This window comes from Pinus tabuliformis, chromosome 7 (genome assembly GCF_031772625.1).
Source record: "Pinus tabuliformis cultivar Carrire ecotype Pingquan chromosome 7, CPIR1, whole genome shotgun sequence".
Taxonomy (NCBI): Eukaryota; Viridiplantae; Streptophyta; class Pinopsida; order Pinales; family Pinaceae; genus Pinus; species Pinus tabuliformis.
This window is the reverse complement of record NC_142293.1, coordinates 470,945,726-470,964,944: the sequence shown is the minus strand read 5'-3', so window position 1 is coordinate 470,964,944 and position 19,219 is coordinate 470,945,726. Positions and strand designations below refer to the sequence as shown.

Sequence of the window (19,219 nt, the reverse complement as noted above, 5' to 3'; positions counted from 1 at the left end):
ATCAGCTTTCTATTTAGCTAATATAGATTTTGGCTTTTCCTTGAAAGTCTGCCAGTGTTCCTGCAAAACCCCTGTAGTCTCATTACTTCTATCCAATAGTGACTCTGAGATTCCTTGTGCTTCTATTGATTCATGTGACTTCTGAGAAGCCCGTGAAGAATCCTCCAAGCTACCATTCTGAATATGCTCATCCACCACTGGTCCTGGACATCCTTGCAAGTTAGCCATTACAGCATCCTTCTGAGCAGCACAGTTTTCATCCAATGAGGACGTTGATGGTTCTTGCATTGCCACCAAAAGAGCATCCTGTTGAGTAGCTTCTGTTTCACATTTCCCTGCATGTCTTCATTTATTTCTCCCAATAATGGATCTGGCTGATCACGCACCTTTTCTTTCGGGGGATACAACCATGTCCATGCTTTCGTTTTTGCTTCAACCTTTCTTATACCCTGACTTTCAAGCTTGGACTTATGATCAATATCACTTGACTTGTTTTTCTTGCCACTATTCTATAAATCGTCCCAATTTTTTTTTTCTTATATGACAGGTTATTTTGTTATATTTTTCCAGTCTATTGTTCCATTCTTGCATCCTGTTAATATTTTCGGCTTGCTGCTCTTCCATTTTCCTAAAAATCTCTACTTGCTGTTCGTCCAACTTCTCCAAGATTCTGCATACCTATGCCAAAAATCTGCGTTTGGTGGTTCTATTTTTAAATATCATCCAGGCTGGCAATATCTCTACTCTGATACCACTGTAATATGCTAGTGAAAATTTTTCCCTAGTTTATCCTACGGTTTTCAAATATAATTCATATGCAGAATGTTGCAAAACAATTAAAGTCCAATCACAAAATAACAATATCTACGTACCAACCCAGATTGGTCAATTCATAAATTTAACAAAATAATACCCAACGACTATGAAATTATCAAGCGTACAACATAAAAAATCTACCATTGGTAATCTCGAAACCTTCAGGCAGTTCTAACCTTTCTGGATCCACTATTCAATGAAAACCGCCGCAATGACCCTAGCCTTGTGGTTATTGCGTCGATGAAACAAATTTGCTGAACTATGAAATTCGGCATCAATTGGCCAGTCACAAGCTTTTGGTTCTAACTGCAAACCCTAGCTTCCGGACAATGTTCCGATATTGTGCCACAGACACCCGAACCATTTATAGGAAAATTTGGGTGAATGCTTTGTCGGAATTGATATTGGTCCAAGGCGCAAGCTACAGGGATGTGATGTGTATGGCTTTGCTGACTGTTTGTGCCTAAATCTAAAACGTTAAATTCTTGGAGAAAATTCGCTGAAAACTGTGCCCAGAAAAGGCATTTTACTCAATAAGAATTCGCCAGCTTCAAAAGATAGCCCTGTGCCCAAAACAGAGAATAGGAGAGGTCTTTGCTACATTCTACAAAGGGTTTCCGGAATCAAAGCGTACCACAGTATTTTGCTGCCCAAAGAATAGAGAACGGCCTATAAAGAATTCCCTATCCTCAACCAAGAATCAAGAACCAACGAAATTCTGCTTCTTTTCCAAATCGAATTCCTGTGCCCAGAACAGAATGAAAAAAGAATAGAAAAGTGTCAACTAGGTTGGGATCTTCTACCACTGAAATTGACAAGAGAAATTGGGGTCTTAAAACCCTTAGAGCCTCAGGCTCAAAGAAAACAAATCTAATTGATCCAATCCAATGATGATTCCAAATGAATTCAATCCTCCCATATTTATAGATTTCCTTGAGGAACTCTTCTTTTTAAAATGATGGAGTAATGTTTACTCTAAGCCCCAATTTGGGTTACTGTGCCCGGCTGACCCAAACTTGCCCAACAGAGGGTATTTTTGGAGTTTTCTCCCTTTTTAGAGGGCTATAGCTATGGGGATTGATAGGCTACTTCGTCCTTTGAGCAATTGATTCTTCAGGAACATTACAGTCTGCCCTTCCCGACATTGCTTGTCCTCAAGCAATGACAAGTTCTTCTGCAAAATCTGTCCTTATATCTCCAAGAATTGGAATTCCTCTTCTTCATGTGTTGTCCGTTGATCAAAACGACCTGCATTTATGATCTCATCTGCCATTATAATTTTATATGGTTGAATGTTGTTACGAACAAGACTTTCCACAGAACCCATATATCAATATTTACCAGCAAGATCACCCTCATCATCTATTGTTCCCCCAGTTCTGAGGTCATATTCTTTGTAGGTGTCACCACTAATGCCTTTTTGGTCAGTGTACCTCTTATATCCAGAGCTAAGTCCACCCTTAAAGACAATAAAGCTTTGCAAAATAGAAAAAATTTGGATAGGTTCTTTGCCCTCAAAGATCATAGCCTGAACCGGTTGTGCTTTCAATGACTGCCATTTTGCTCACTAGTGATAGGGCAGTAGTTCTTTCTTCTGAAACACTGTTATGTAAAAATTAGTTAGTTATAGATTATTAGGCAAAGGGCTTGATCTTGAAACACTGTTATGTAAAAATTAGTTAGTTATAGATTATTAGGCAAAGGGCATGATCAAAGATCATGCCTGTTCACCAAGAGGTACCTAAGGCGGTATATAGCCAGGGCCTCTCAAGATAATGTAATAATTAAATATTCAATAATTAATAAAATAGTTTATCATGGCTTTCAATTATTAAACTTGTGTGTTCCATTTGGTATCAGAGCTAGACACTCCTCTAATTCGGTTGTTGTTGACGTAGTGCACACACAGTCGCTTGGCTCCCCGTCCCTCTTCGTCGTCGAACCTTGTTATCGACCCCATTGCCATCGTTCTTGTGCGCTCGTTGTTCCACCATTGTGCCGCTGCCGTCTCACTATCCGCCATTCTTGCCGACAAGCGCCACCACCCTTCCGCAACCACATCACTACATCTGCTTCTTGACCTCTGTCTGCCACAGACGTTTGCTATGTCCCTTGGCCGCTTGCGGTTGCTGTGCCTCTCCTCGACCCTGCCGTCTGCCGTGTTGTGCCCTCACACACCCGCGGACTTTGTTGTGCTGGCGTATATAGTATAACGATATATATATATATATATATATATATATATATATATATATATATATATATATATATATATATATATATATATATATATATATATATATAACTTATTTAATAATTATATACTAAAAAAAACTATATGTTATATAATTAAATTATTACTTAAAAAAAAATAAAAATAAAAATTTAAAAGTTGGCAAACAAGTATACACTCCCACAAACTCGTTCAATGTCGTCAATGTCAATGGCCGATTTCAGTAAAAAATTGATTGACTTGGAGAATAGAATTACTAGCCACTCCGATGATTTCAACAAAAAATTAGTCGATCTCGAAAGTAAATTTATCGGGCATTCCGACGGCATCAAGAAGCTTCAGGATACGACAAATCGGATAGAACTACAGCGTTGGCAGAACCAGATCCAATCCGAAATGAATCATAATCAGACATTAGCATCGCTGAACACCTTGTGTTGAAAGACGAAGGTTACACCCGTACAACTATTCCAAGATGATGGAGGTAATCAGGAGCACAATTCATCAGATTCAACAAAGTCAGCAGATTCTCAAGAAAAAGCAGAATCTCCAAAAAAATCAGCCACGCCCCATCAAGAAAATAGTAACGCAGCTTTTTCAAATAAGCGACTCTAGGATGTATTCAACAATCAACACCCTCTTTTCGTTCCACCATTAGCAACATATCAGCGAAAGGCAAAAGTCGAGATGCCTAAATTCGATGGGAATGAAAAATGCAGTGTTGCGTGGTTGAATAAAGTAGAAGAATACTTCGAGATTTACGACATCGACGATGATGACGAAAAGATTAGGCAAGCTTCCATGAAAATGGAAGGAGAAGCATATAATTGGTAGATGTGGTGGAAGAAGATGACAATCGCCATCAATTGGAGAAAATTTAAAGATGCATTCTTTAAAAGATTCCAAGGTGTAAGGGAAGAAGAGTTCTTTTCAACACTCATCAAGTTACGACAAAAAGGAAGTGTGGATGAGTACACTCGAGAATGGGAGACTTTAGTAACACGAGTCCTTGGGTTATCAGAATCTCATCTAATTCAATCATACATCTTCGGACTTAAAACTCATCTACGAGTAGAACTTGACCTTCATGACATTACGTCAATAGAAATAGTAAGACGAAAAGCAAAAACCGCTGAAAATTAATTTGAACAAATAATGTGGTCAAAACCGGAAAAAGTATATTCGAGACGAAGAATGCCCCAGTCTGTGGATTCAAATAATACAAGATATGTTCCACCACATTGTCGTGAAGGTGAAAAATATAATGTGGAAATACAAAGGATAAAAAAAGGCAAATGCAAATGGTGTGGCGAGAAGTGGGACCCTAAAGGAAAAGAATCAAAGAGCCTATATAATTGTGAAGCAACGAATGACTCAAATAGTGAGTATTCTGACATAGAAGAAACAGAAGATGCCCCAGAATTCTCTCCAGAATTAGATGACGGAAGTATTCCGCAAGTGTCATTATCAGTTATGACAGGTATATCACAACCTCAGACTCTAAAATTGAAAGGAAATATAAAGAAGAACAACGTAGTGGTTCTCATCGACTCTGGTAGCACCCACAATTTTTTAGATGCAAGTGTGGCAAAGAGACTCAACATTTTCTCATTTCCCTTACCAAACATGAAGGTGATGGTAGCTGATAGTAAGAAGATTGAAAAGGTAGGGAAATGCCATAAGGTCAAATTGCAGATTCAAGACTTTAATTTAGAATCTTCGTTCTTCACTGTACCATTAGGTGGAGTAGATGTGGTCTTAGGTATCCAATGACTATGAACTCTAGGCACTCATGCTGCCAACCATCAAGTACAGTTCATAAGATTTAACTGGGGAGGCCAGAGGTACAAATTACATGGATTCCAAGCACCAGAGAATCAAATTGTAACGTCATTTTAGATGATGAAGATGATTCGAAAATGAGCACCCGCTTACATAGTCCAATGTCACCATATAGAAATGTTATCTGCAAATATGATTAGTGAAGAGTCACCAGAGGTACAAGATCTAATTCAGAAGCATGAAAAGGTATTTCAAGACCTGCCTATGAAAATGCCTCCTAACAGAGAAATTGAGCATAAAATAGAAGTCAAAGCAGGGTCAGACCCCATCAACATCAAGCCGTATCGATATCTACATCACCAAAAGATGGAAATTGAGAGATTAATCCAAGACCTTTTAAAGTGTGGGATCATCTCGAAAAGTAAATGTCCGTGTGCTGCTCCAGTGGTATTGGTAAGAAAGAAGGATGGTTCATTCAGGTTATGCATTAACTATAGAGGATTAAACAAAATAACGATTAAAAACAAATTCCCAATCCCCTTTATCGACGAAATGTTGGATGAGCTACATGGCTCAAATTATTTTCAAAATTGGACTTAAGGTCAGGGTATTACCAAATCAGAATTAGGCTGGAAGACATATCGAAAACGAAATTCCAAACACATGAAGGTCACTATGAATTTAAAGTAACGCTGTTTGGGTTAACCAATGCACCAGCATGTTTCAAGGCACTATGAACGAATTATTTTGTCCATATCTTAGGAAGTTTGTATTAGTATTTTTTGACGATATTTTAATTTACAGTAAAATTGGGAAGGAGCACTTACAACATCTGGATAAAGTTCTTACACTACTAAAAGAGCATCAGTTCTACGCAAAAAAATCCAAATGCACCTTTGGAAAGAAAGAAGTAGAATACCTCAGACACATTATATCCCAGGAAGGTGTAAAAGTGGACCCTAATAAAATCAAAGCTATAAGGGAATGGACCAAACCGGTTAATGTATCCAAGCTAAGAGGGTTCTTAGGATTGATTGGATATTACTGAAGATTTATTAAAAACTATGCACATATAATGGCACCTCTGACAAACCTTTTAAAGAAGAATTCATTTCAATGGGATGAGGAAGCAGGAAGGTGTTTTGAAGAATTGAAGGAAGTTATGTCTAGTGCCCTGGTATTGACAACTCCAAATTTCTCTAAACCATGTATCATTGAATGTGATGCTTTCGGGTTCGGTATAGGTGCAGTGTTAATGCAAGAAGGGCATCCAATAGCTTTTGAAAGCCGGAAGCTCAATAAAAGAGAACGTCTCAAGTCCACATACAATAAGGAAATGCTCGCTATTATGCACGCACTGGCTATGTGGAGACAATATCTTTTGGGAAGTAAGTTCTCCATTCGAACAAACCATAACAGTTGCCAGCACCTCCCTCAACAAAAAAAACTTTCCGAAGAACAACAAAAATGGATTGAAAAAATTGTTGCCTTTGACATGGAAATACTACATAAAAGGGGAAAAGACAATGTAGTAGCAGATGCCCTGTCTAGGAAAGACGAAGAACCAACACTACTTGCAGTCTTGGTTGTTGTGCTTGAATGGCTTAATGAGATTCGAGGTGATGACACCAACGATCCAGAAATAATTGCGATAATCAATAACGTTCCAAACGACTCAAAATTTGAATGGAAGAATGATATTCTATGGTACAAAGGAAGAATCTATTTGAATGAAAACTCCAAGTTTAAATCCAATATACTCAAAGAGTCACATGATTCACCGTCAGCCGGTCATGTAGGATTCTTTAAGACTTACTACAATGCACGTCAATCATTCTTTTGGAAAGGGATGAGTCGTGATATTCAGAAGTATGTAGCAGAATGTGACACATGTCAAAGAAATAAAAGTGAAAATATTATGACACCTGGATTACTTCACCCCCTAAACATTCCGAATCAGAAATGGGAAGAAATATTGATGGACTTTATTGAAGGATTACCCATATCTGAAGGCAAGGACAAGATTTTCGTAGTGGTCAACAGACTTACCAAATATGCCAACTTTATGGCAATAAAGAAATCAGACTCAGCTAAACAAATCGCTGAAATATTTTGCAAAAATATATATAGGTTACACAGTTTTCCAAAAGTCACTGTGAGTGATAGAGATGCCAAATTCAAGGGTAATTTCTGGAAGGAATTGTTCAACCATATAGGAACCTACCTAAATATGAATTCTGCTTATCACCCTCAAACAGATGGACAAACAGAGGTTGTCAATAAATGTTTGGAGGCCTACCTACGTTGCTATGCTACATAAAAACAAAATAAGTGGGCTCAATGGTTGCATCTCGCGGAGTGGTCGTATAATTCTACTTATCACACGTCAGCAAAAATGATGCCATTCCAAGCTTTGTATGGATATGAACCCCCAAAATGGAAGGATCTTGCGATCGTCCAGACAAATCTACCCGCTGTTAAAAACCAACTAGAAGAAACCCAAAAAATCGTCCAAACCCTAAAAGAAAATTTGAATAATGCAAGGAACCGTATGAAGCAACAAGCGGACCGAAATAGAACCGAAAGAGAATTTGAAGTCGGAGAGTGGGTATTTGTCAAGCTCCAACCATACAAACAATTGTCCTTGAAACAAAAAGGAAAAAAAATTGGTACCGAAGTTCTATGGACCATATCAGATCAATAAAAAGATTATCCAAGTTGCATATAGTTTAAGCCTTCCAGAGAAAAGTCGTGTTCACAACGTCTTCCATGTCTCCTGCCTTAAAAAGGCACTGGGTGACCATCAATCAGCGCAAACAACGCTTCCATCTCTAGATGATGAAGGAAGGGTCATTCTAGAACCAGACGGTATCTTATCTATTAGAGAAAAGAAGCTTCGATCTCGTACAATTAAGGAATACGTGATCAAGTGGAAGGACTTACCAGAAGAAGAAGCTTCATGGGAGACTGAAGCGTTTATTCAGCAACATCCATCGTTATGTATGCTTTGAGGACAAAGCATTCTTTTGAGAGGAAGGCAATGTTATGTAAAAATTAGTTAGTTATAGATTATTAGGCAAAGGGCATGATCAAAGATCATGCCTGTTCACCAAGAGGTACCTAAGGCGGTATATAGCCAGGGCCTCTCAAGAGAATGTAATAATCAAATATTCAATAACTAATAAAATACTTTATCATGGCTTTCAATTATTAAACTTGTGTGTTCCATACACTCCCTTTTTCAATCCAAGTGCAAAGCAGGTATTCTTCATTTTCCTCACCAGGATAAGCGTATCACACAATACAGCCATCACCACTTGTAAAATTTGCATTGTTCACTCGATGGCATAGGCGATTTGTTTTTACCATTTACTTGCCTAAGATTTCAAGTACAATCAATAAATGGTGGATTTTCCTCTTTTGCTGGAGCTGCTTTGAGAAGGCCTTTGACATTAAGTCTTTGTCGTTTCAGTGAGGCTGCTACTTTGCCTCTTCCATTTTCAGATATAGCTGTATCTGTACTCTGAGGCCACGCATCAAAATTTGATTTAAAGTTTAAACAAGACAGTTTCAAATCCTTCCATGATACGAGTTACATGAGCTTGCTTCAATATTTCTTTACTGGCAATCAGCTCTTCTGCAGCTGAGCTTGCTGCTTTCCTATCCTCAAGCGATGCGTTCCTACCCATCCAAACAAATAGCTTAATTCCACAGTTTAACAGGAAGCACTTGTTTGTGTTCAGCATTTCTCTTGTCAATGAATTTCCTTCAATGGGTTTTGCACGGCCCTGTTGTATGCAGAATAGCTTTGCTGGAAGAGCTTCAGGTTGTGATTCATCGTCATTGCTGGACTTCTTGGCAAGAGGCGCAAAACAGTAAAAAAAACTCCAAAACTCCCCTTTCTCGTGATCAACTACAAATTTTCCATCCTCAATTGTAGCCACTTCACACTTCCCATCATGATAATTATCTTTGATATATTGAACAACCTCTAAAAATTTAGCCTTCTCTTGAGTGGATGAGTTGGAGCCATTAAACTGAAAGCCTTTGGATTTTGTATCAAGAATAAAAATGTCATCGTGATTTAAAGATGACCAAGAATAAGGCACCTCTGTCGCATGCACATCGTGCTCTCCCGTGCAGGCAAACAAGTGAGCTGAATATGTTTTCTTCTTGACATGTTTGAATCCTGAAGCAACACCACCTTCTTCTGGTATGATGCAAGGCTTAAAATATGATAGAAACTTATATGTTTCATGTCATTGACTCTCTCTATGTTGCACTGCATGTCCTTCAAGAGTTGCATCCAATTCAATAGTCTTGATGGCTATTGCACCAGCTTCATCCTTACTTGTATCTTTGTCAAGCCAATAATGGATATCATAGCGAAAAACACCACTTTTTAAAGTTGTTGTCTTTCACAGCTCCATACACCTGTTCTGCAGTGGAACATATGCTCTAATTTGTTTTTTGGAACTGTCTGATATTCTCTTGGCCTCATTCTGAGGATCAAGCCTAATACTACCTGTTGCTTTGATCCAATCATAAATAGCACCTTGAAGGGCTGACATTTTACATTTCAATAACACTGATACCTTCTGTGGTAGTGACCCCTCTATCTTCAACTCGACAACACAGCATAAAAGGTTCCAATATCTGGTGCAATCCGTGAATTATAATCAATTTCTTCCAAGTTTCAAGCCAATCATCTTCAGGGGGCTGAGAAGAAGGCCCATCCATTTGAAAGGTCTTTGAGAACCAGTCATGGAAAATTTTGCAGTTGTCAAATACCTCAGTTAGTAGAGGCCATAGTTCCTGCAAATCATCCGCAGTTTGTTCATGGCATCCATGTCTAGAGAGTGTGACAGTCATTTTGATTTGCCTTTGTTTCTTTTCCTGTATTTTGTAACTTAAACTTCGCTGAAGAGCTAAAGGATGCTTCAAGGCTTGGTGCTGAAGAATGTTGAGCAATTCAACAGGTTTACAATACATTGAGAAGCTTTCTTCTGCTAGAGTAGCCTATTCAGGCACCAGACCTGTAGATTCCATTTCCTACAGTGATCTTGCAGAAATGGAAGATCATAATGCTGTATGTGACAGTACCTCTACCTTTCTTCAGATGTTGGCAAATTTCTGAACCCCTCTATATGACACCTTTAAATGAAGAAGCCTTGACGGATGGGGTCATTATTTCCTGTATTGCCAGTTTATTCCCTGTATGTGATCCTTTTCTGATGTCATGGGGAGCAGGTTCCATCATTGCCACAGTTTTGTTATCAGCTTTTAATTTAGCTAATATAGATTCTGGCATTCCTTGAAGGTCTGCCAGTGTTCCTGCAAAACCCCTGTAGTCTCAATACTTCTATCCAATAGTGACTCTGAGATTTCTTGTGCTTCTATTGATTCATGTGACTTCTGAGAAGCCTGTGAAGAATCCTCCAACCTACTATTCTCAATATGCTCATCCACCACTGGTCTTGGACATCCTTGATGGTTCTTGCATTGCTGCCAAAAAGAGCATCCTGCTGAGTAGCTTCTGTTGCACATTTCCCTGCATGGTCTTCATTTATTTCTCCCAATAATGGATCTGGCTGATCACATACCTTCTCTTTCGGGGTATACAACCATGTCCGTGCTTTCCTTTTTGCTTCAACCTTTCTTATACCGTGCTTTTCAAGCTTGGGCTTATGATCAATATCACTTGACTTGTTTTTCTTGCCACCATTCTAGAAATCGTCATAACTTTTCTTTGTTATATGCCAGGGTATTTTGTTATATTTTTCCAGTCTTTTGTTCCATTCTTGCATCCTGTTAATATTTTCGGCTTGCTGCTCTTCCATTTTTATAAAAATCTCTGCTTGCTGTTTGTCCAACTTTCTCCAAGATTCTGCATACCTATGCCAAAAATCTGCTTCTGGTGGTTCTGTTTTTAAATATCATCCAGGCTGGCAAGATCGCTGCTCTAATACCACTGTAATATGCTAGTGGAATTTTTGCCCTAGTTTACCCTAGGGTTTTCAAATAAAATTCATATGCATTATGTTACCAAACAACGGTAATATATAAATGGTAAAAATCAATACTGCACTTTTTGTTCACAATTAACTCTACAGTGCAATTAAATACAATAGCGATCAAATAATTTCTCACTATTAAAGTCTGATCACAAAATAACAATATCTACGTACCAACCAAATTGGTCAATTCATAAATTTAACAAAATAATCCCCAATTACTATGAAATTATCAAGCGTCCAGCACAAAAAATCTACTAATGGTAATCTCGTAACCTTCAGGCAGTTCTGATCTTTCCAGACCCACTATTAAAATGAAAACTGTTGCAGTGACCCTAGCCCTGTAGTTATCGCGTCGATGAAACATATTTGCTCAACTATGAAATTCAGCATCAATTGGCTGGTTTCGAGCTTTTTTCGTTCTAACTGCAGACCCTAGCTTCCGGACGGTTTTCTGATATCGTGCCACAGACCCCCAAAACCATTTATAGGAAAATTTGGGTGAATGCTTTGTAGGAATTGATCTTTGTCCAAAGCGCAAGCTGCAGGGACGTGATGCATATGGCTTCACTGACCATTTGTGCCCAAATCCAGAACGTTAAATTCTTGGAGAAAATTCGCTGAATACTGTGCCCAGACAAGACGTTTTACTCTATACAAATTTGCTGACTTCAAAAGATAGCTCTGTGCCCAAAACAGAGAGAAGAAGAGGTCTTCGCTTCCTTCTACAAAGGGTTTTTTTGAATCAAAGCATACCACAGTATTTTGCTACCTAAAGAATAGAGATCGACCTATAAAAAATTAACTATCCTCAAACAAGAATCAACAACCAACCAGATTCCGCTTCTTTTCCAAATCGAATTGCTGTGCCGAAAACATAATGAAAGAAAAAAATAGAAAAGTGTCAACTAGGGTGGGATCTTTCACCACCGAAATTGACAAGAGAAATTGGGGTCTTAAAACCCTCAGAGCCTCAGGCTCAAAGGGAACAGATCTAATTCATCCAATCCAATGATGATTCCAAAGCAATTCAATCCTCCCACATTTAACTCGTGAATAGGCTTTGTTAATATACCATGGGCCAATACCATGGCTTAGCAATACCACATGCCCAAAACAATAATCTATTTCACAATCAAAATATTTTATAACAATATGACAATATTTTTAACCATGGTTATTCACCCCCAATTTGCCACTAATATTATGAACTTGTGAATAGACTTTGTTACAATACCATGGCTTATCAATACCATATGCCAAACAATGATAACTTATTTCACAATCAAAATATTTTATAACAATATGACAAGATTCTTAACCATGGATATTCATCCCCAGTTTGCCAATAATATTATGAACTTTGAATAGGATTTGTTACAATACCATGGGCGATTACCATGGTTTATCAATACCACATGCCCAAAAATCATAACTTATTTTACAATCAAAATATTTTATAACAAATATGACAAGATTATTTACCATGGATATTCACCCCCACTTCACCATGGATATTCTTAACTTGTAAATATGCTATGTTACAATACCATGGGCAAATACTATGGCTTATCAATACCACATGGCCAAAAACCATAACTTATTTCGCAATCAAAATATTTTATGAATATTTAATTTTAATTTAATTTATAACATTTTTCAATTAAATATAAAAGGAAAAATGTTATAATTACTTTTGAGATATATCTAAACCCTCTATCCTCACAACTAACAAAAATATTCCCATAGAAATTAAATCAAGGTTATAATAAAATTAAGAATGAGAATACTTTTATATATAAAGTTGTGAAATTTATATAATATAAATAATACTATTAAGAACCATCATAGATCCATCTTAACTAAGGATCCAAACAATTAGACCAAGCAAAGTGACTAACAATGAAAGATAGTGCATGATTTTTTTAAATTTTTCATTATTGTATTTTCTTTGATATGATTGATCCAAAATATAGGTTTAATATTTTACAACCAATTGAGTTTTTTTAATTTATTAGTTAGACCAAACAAAGTGACAAACAATGAAAGATAGTGCATGATTCTTTTAAGTTTTTCATTATTGTATTTTCTTTGATATGATTGATCCAAAATATAGGTTTAATAGTTTACAACCATTTGAGTTTTTTTAATTTAAATACTTTATTAAACATAATACAATGGGATCAAATTTAAGAGAGAGAGGGGAGTAGACAGTGACAGAGTTGGAGGGTGGAGAGAGAGAGAGAGAGAGAGAGAGAGAGAGAAAGGAAGGAAGATATAGAGGAGGGGAGAGAGAGAAGGAGAGAGTGAGGGACAAGGGAGAGATGGAGAGCGATTGAGGGAGAGAGGAGAGGAGGGAAGAGAGAAAAGAGGAAAGGAAAGAGATAGGGAGAGAAGGGGAAGAGAGAAAGATGTGAAAATTCCTGAATCTAACACAACAGAAACCATTATTGCAATTTCTGGTTTACTATCTCCTACTTGTTATTTACATTAACAAGTTATTTAATTGTATAAACATTGAAGTAAACACAATTGCAACCTTCACAAATATACAGATCATTCACTGAAATAAACTGAGACAATTAACACAAAGCACACCGTTATTTTTGGACAATTGTCCCTAGAAAAACCCAATTCGGGAAAACCGGTGCAACATATAGAGGGTTTGTATTATTAAGCAGATTTGTGAATACAACTAGGGTGCCAGAAATGACTCACACAACAGAGAATATCCATGGTAGTGGTACCTCTGTCCGGAGATAGATATTTTGGCAAATTAGCAAACGAATGATCAAGCCCCATAGCGACTCCGACTGTTCCTTATGCTGGACAACGAAAACTGCTCCAAGCATTGCTCTGGAACTGTGTCACTCCTCTAGGCGCTGTGCCACCCTATCTCAGCTCAGAATATGTTGATCTGCTCCCAGTCTGCCCCACAGAATCTCCCCAGCGTCAGCCTCTACGGCTTCTGCGTCAGCGCTTCGACCTCTGCGTCAGCTCTTCGACCTCTGTGTCAACCCTTCTAGGGCCTCTGCTGTATCTCCCGGCACTGCGCTGCCTCTCTGCTATGTATTCGTCAGGCTCAGATGAAAATCCCTTGCTGAACTGCCCCTCACTGCAACTCTGATCACTAACTCAATTTCCTAAGCAAACCTCGCCCCATAAAATCGAATTCTTTGATCACTTGGTGTGTCTCCAACTGACCCTCAAGTCTTCTCTTATACTTTTCCTATTGAGTATTCAATGGTCGAGATTAAGTCCCTAATCAACGGCTAAGATTAGAACTAGCTTGATCCTCGTCACTTAAAAATTTCTCACCCATATTTTATTAATACACATTAATATTTTTATTTTCCTAAGTTTAGACTTAAGAACCCATTAAAAATATCAATTATTTTAATAACTCCTCATCTGGGTGGAATTTCTCCAAACGATTTCTGGGTCTTGGAGATCTCATGTGCCTTAGCCTCTCCACCAATTTTCAAGGCTAGCACATCTGATGCTACCCAAAATCAACAAAGAGAGATACACATAGATGGAGGGGAGAGAGAGGAGGAGAGAGGGAGGGAGATAGTGATAGAGTGGAGGGAAGAGAGAGGGAGAGAGTGATGGGGGGGGAGAAGACAAAAGGAGGTTGGAGAGAAACGGAGAGAGAGAGGACTCAAGAGAGATGAGAGAGGGAGAGGGAGAGAGATTGAGTTAGAGGGGAAGAGAGAGGGAGGAAAGAAGAAAGACATAGAGGGAGAAAGGTGGAGAGAGAGAGAAGAACTGACAAGGGAGAGATGGATAGAGAGTGAGGGAGAGAGGAGAGTGGGAAGGAAGAGGGAGGGAGAGAAAGGGAGAGGAAGAGGGAGGGAGAAAGATATATATAGATATGGAGAGAGATTGTGTATCTTTGGGGGGTGGGATAGAAAAAGGGAATAAGAAAGAGGCACATAGATACAAATATAGTATTATATAACCAACCTAGATCCATCTCGTCGCTTGATATATTTGGGGTTAAGATGCATCTAGGTTGGTTATATAATATCTATATTTGTATCTATGTGTCTCTTTCTTATTCCCTTTTTCTATCCCACCCCCAATGATACACACTCTCTCTCCATATCTATATATATCTCTCTCCCTCACTCTTCTTCTCCCTTTCTCTCCCTCAGAGGGTTTAATTACTAAACCCTCTGATGCTCTAGGTGTGATTGAACTAATGCGCTGTTTGACACCTCTGCAACGGTCTCGAGGGTATGGCCTCTCGGGGGGGGGGGGGTAAAGCTTTGAGGGGAGAACCCAGGTCTCATTGCTTTACTATCTGAAATACCTTGCAAGTCAACTTGTTGCTTGTTGCTCCAATCATTCAGATCAACTTGAAAATATGATGTGATCATTCAAATCATCCCTGAGTGAGGTGGGGTATGTAGGATATGAGATCCGTGTCTAAATATCTCTCTAATGAAGAGGGCTAGGCATATCTAATCAGGATACCAGAATAAGGTAGAGAGGGATCCTCCAAACTCTCTATATAGGCAATGATATCATCCTCTAATTTCATAGTATATGGGTTGTCAAAAAATAAGGTGCATCTCGGTCTCCAATTCCCATAGGTTCTAAAACAGTGACCTTATTTGTAAGCTAGTTGCCTTATCTCATCTTATCTCAAGTCTAAGAATAACAAGGCGTGTTGGTTAAGTTACTTTTCCCTCAAGTCAATGATCAACCTAAGGTCAAATATGGGATCATTAAGGAGGTTGTACCCATTAAGGTCATATGCAAGCAATCTAGGGCTTAACACCATCTAAAAATAGGCACTATCTCCAAGTGAGCCCATGGAGCTAATATATAGCATGCCAAAATGTAATTGGTCCTTGAAAATTCAAAGCGCTTAGGATGGCTTGAAATTGAACATTGATTCCTGCTCCTTATATTGGGCACCCAGATGTCCAATCACTTGCTAAAAATGTCACTACTAAAAATAGACTATTAGAATTCGATGAATTTCACACCATAAGCATATCCTCCAATTGGTTCCTCAAACATGAAATATGATTTGCAGTCAGATCACTTTCCAAAAACTACTAAAATAATAAATTACTAAAAAATATCTGCTTAGATTTGGCTAGAAACAAAATCGCATGCATATCTCTGCAAGGGGTCTTCAAAACTATGATAAGATCATGTAAAATATGATATGGAAAACCCTTATTGGCCATACACTCCATGAGTCTTCAACCTCTCATACTTTGAATATTGCACAAAATGTGTAAGTATGGGGAGCCTTCTTTGATGAATCACCAATCCATATGTGCCTCTAATATATCTTTTGCATGTACATGTGTGCATAGAAAATTTTAAAGGCTAAAATTTTTCCATGGACTAATTTTCCATGCTTTTTCACCATTTTTGTTGGCAATCTCCATTTTTTCTAAAAATGATTCGCCCAAATTCTATAGAATATAATTACTATTTAACTTTAAAAATAGCCAAAATTTTATAGAAACTATATACACTCCTTAGAAATTTGAATGTTTTTACAAAAATATTGCCAAGCATTTTATAGCGTGCTTATTAAAGACTATGTCATGTCCCCATTTTTATTTTTCTTTATAATTTTATAGTGTGCTTATTAAGGACTGTGTCATGTGTCCCCATTTTTATTTTTCTTTATAATACAACCAGGGTGGATTTCCAGGGCACAAGATGGCCAAGTCAAGGAAGTGAGATTATGTCATTAGGGGAATTGGAGGAGTTTTGAGGGATTTTTATGGGATCCGATGGCATTCGCTTGACATATACCATAATCCACACAATTTGCCTTTCGTTCCATTGGCTTCTGACGACTTTGAAAAAATAGAGTTATTAATGGGCCTCACTTAATTAATTACGCTTGAGGTGGCATTTCGACAAGAATATTTGATGGAATACCTTAGTGTAATAGCTCGTTGGAACCAGAACGAGAAGTTCTACAACATGTGGTGCTTAGAAGTGACTTCCAGTGGCCAGAGAAAGTATGGTGGGTGGTTGACCATTTTCCCAGATTAAAAGTGCCCTTAATTAGTCAGTTAATTAAATTAAAAGAGGGGCAAATAAGTAATTGAAGGAAAAATGGCCAAAAAAGACTTAGTGAAATAAAATAAATTAAGAGTCACTTGGATGGAGTCAAAAAGGAGTTTCTAGAATAATATTAAAATAATCAAAATAATAGGTTTCTGGAGGCTTGGAGATGTATCTATGGGGTCTTTAAAAGGAGGAGGAGGAGATCATTTGGGACATCTTGGCTTTGAGCATTTGTCTTTGGTGTGGATTGGAGAATTTAGTTCTCTATCATAGTAGCCCTAGGACAAAAACCCTCAGGTGATTTCAGTGGGAGTGGTCAAGTACCCATCTCTCCTTGGTGAATCCACTAAGGATTCACAGGTTGTACTCTTCAGTTGTAGTTATTGTGGGAGGCCGACATCAGTTTGTAGCAGAATATTTGGAGGTCTCCTATGCTATTGTCTCAACTATTGAGTTTTCATGTAACTCTGCTCTTATATTATGATAAATAAAGCTTGGATTTCCTGCATGTGTTTATTGCCTATTATGAGATTGCAGTTTATATATTTACAGTTTGCTGTCGATTTTGTGGATTAATTTGTGAAATCTGTTTATGAAATTTGCGACTTTAATTTCAGAAACAATTTTATGCAAATTTATAATTTGGAACATAACAGTGGTATTAGAGTTGGTTTTCCTGCCAGCATCTAAGGGTTTTATTACAGATCAATTTGTGGTTTAGTCTTGAAAGACCAAGTTCAAGGGTTTTAATTGCAGATTGTTCGAGGGTTTATATTGGAGGTGCCAAAAGAAAATTATTTCTTGAGGAAGCAAGATTAGATTCTTTTATTTGTCAGAGTTGTAATTTTGTTGCAGTAAAATACATTTTGCAGTGTTCATGTTTTTGTGATTGGATTTGTTAGTGATCGCAGGAAGATTCACAGATATAGTTTTTACTGTCAACGTTTCAGAGCCACTATCTTGGTCTATTGTCAAGACTCTAGAAAATTATGAGGAGCCTAAGTGAATAATTAGTGGATGGGTATGTGTAAGGACAAGTTTGGAGCTGACTAAGGTGAATATGAATGGTATAAGCATAGTTGCACGAAGCGCCCCCCCCCCCCCCCCCATGGTTCCAAGCCTCGAAGCGTGTCCCGTACGGAAGCGCTTGGAAGCTTGGCCGGAATCGGAAGCGCCGCTTCGGCATTTTTTGCCGCTTCCTGGACTTTTCAGAAGCGTGGCGCTTCCGAAGCGCCGAAGCGCGCTTCGTACGACACTTCGAGCATCGGAAGCATGGCGCTTCGGAGGGGGAAGCGTACGCTTCCGTACGATTCTGGAAAAGCTTCCGGAAAAGCGTTTAGAAAATCGTTTTTTTTTTTTTCAAATTTTATTTTTATTTTTGGTGATTTTGCTTGTTGGGGGTGGGTCCACCTTGGGTTAGGGTGACGAATGAAGGCAAAAGAAAATATAAATATAGCAGACGCTCCCTCATGGTAATGTTAAATTCTTAAAGTAAAAGTGACATTCTCCTTTATTTTTCATTTTCATCCTTTTACTTAAATTTTTAACATTACCATGAAATGACTCAGGATGTTTGAGAGTGGTTCCAGCCTCATTGGACTTCATATGGAGAAAATAGAATTTCATATCCTATTCAAAATTCAGCAAACTTAATAATTTTCAGGAATTTAGGATCAATGGGATTGTGGCATTTCATTAGATTATATCAAGTATGAAGGTATGCGATTAGGATTTAATCAAGAGCACCAAGCCCTATATGTACCTAGTGTTGGTGATGTTAATTGTTGAACTCCTTTGTCACGTGGCACGCCCTTAGCAAAAAATTACCTTTCAATCAAGTCAAAATCATCGATCAAGCATCTTAAGCTTTTTCTACCATATTTTAAGTCTTGGGTTAGGTAGTTTGATCAAAATTGGGAAATGTTGACTAATATCCCTAGACAATCGAGGGAGAGGCAAAGGCTAGGCAAGAGGAGAAGAATCTAGATTCTAAATGGTTGATGCTCGAATAATTAATCATTAATGTACAATGGATGCCATATCTATCTTGATTTATGTAAAAATATGCATGTTTTCATGTCTTCTACAATTAATTTGGTATTTGGGATGTTTGTTTTGAGTATATATATATATATATATATATATATATATATATATAGCAGACGCTTTCGTGGACGCTTCGCTTCCTAGATTTTTGGAAAATGACGCTCTGGCGTCCCCGCTTCCAAAAAACGCTTCCGCTTTGTGCAACATTGGGTATAAGTATATAAATGACGAGGACTTTAAATTTAATTAATTAAATAGATAATTTATAAATTATGAATAT

At 37.8% G+C, this 19,219-nt stretch overlaps 1 protein-coding gene and 1 pseudogene across 5 annotated transcripts in view; one reads left to right on the top strand and one right to left on the bottom strand.

Moving 5' to 3' along the window:
- Window positions 1-19,219, top strand: part of LOC149247985 (uncharacterized) — a 161,673-nt gene that overhangs the window by 49,001 nt on the left and 93,453 nt on the right. The window lies entirely within an intron of this gene.
- On the bottom strand, window positions 10-10,459 carry LOC149247986 (villin-4-like; annotated as a pseudogene).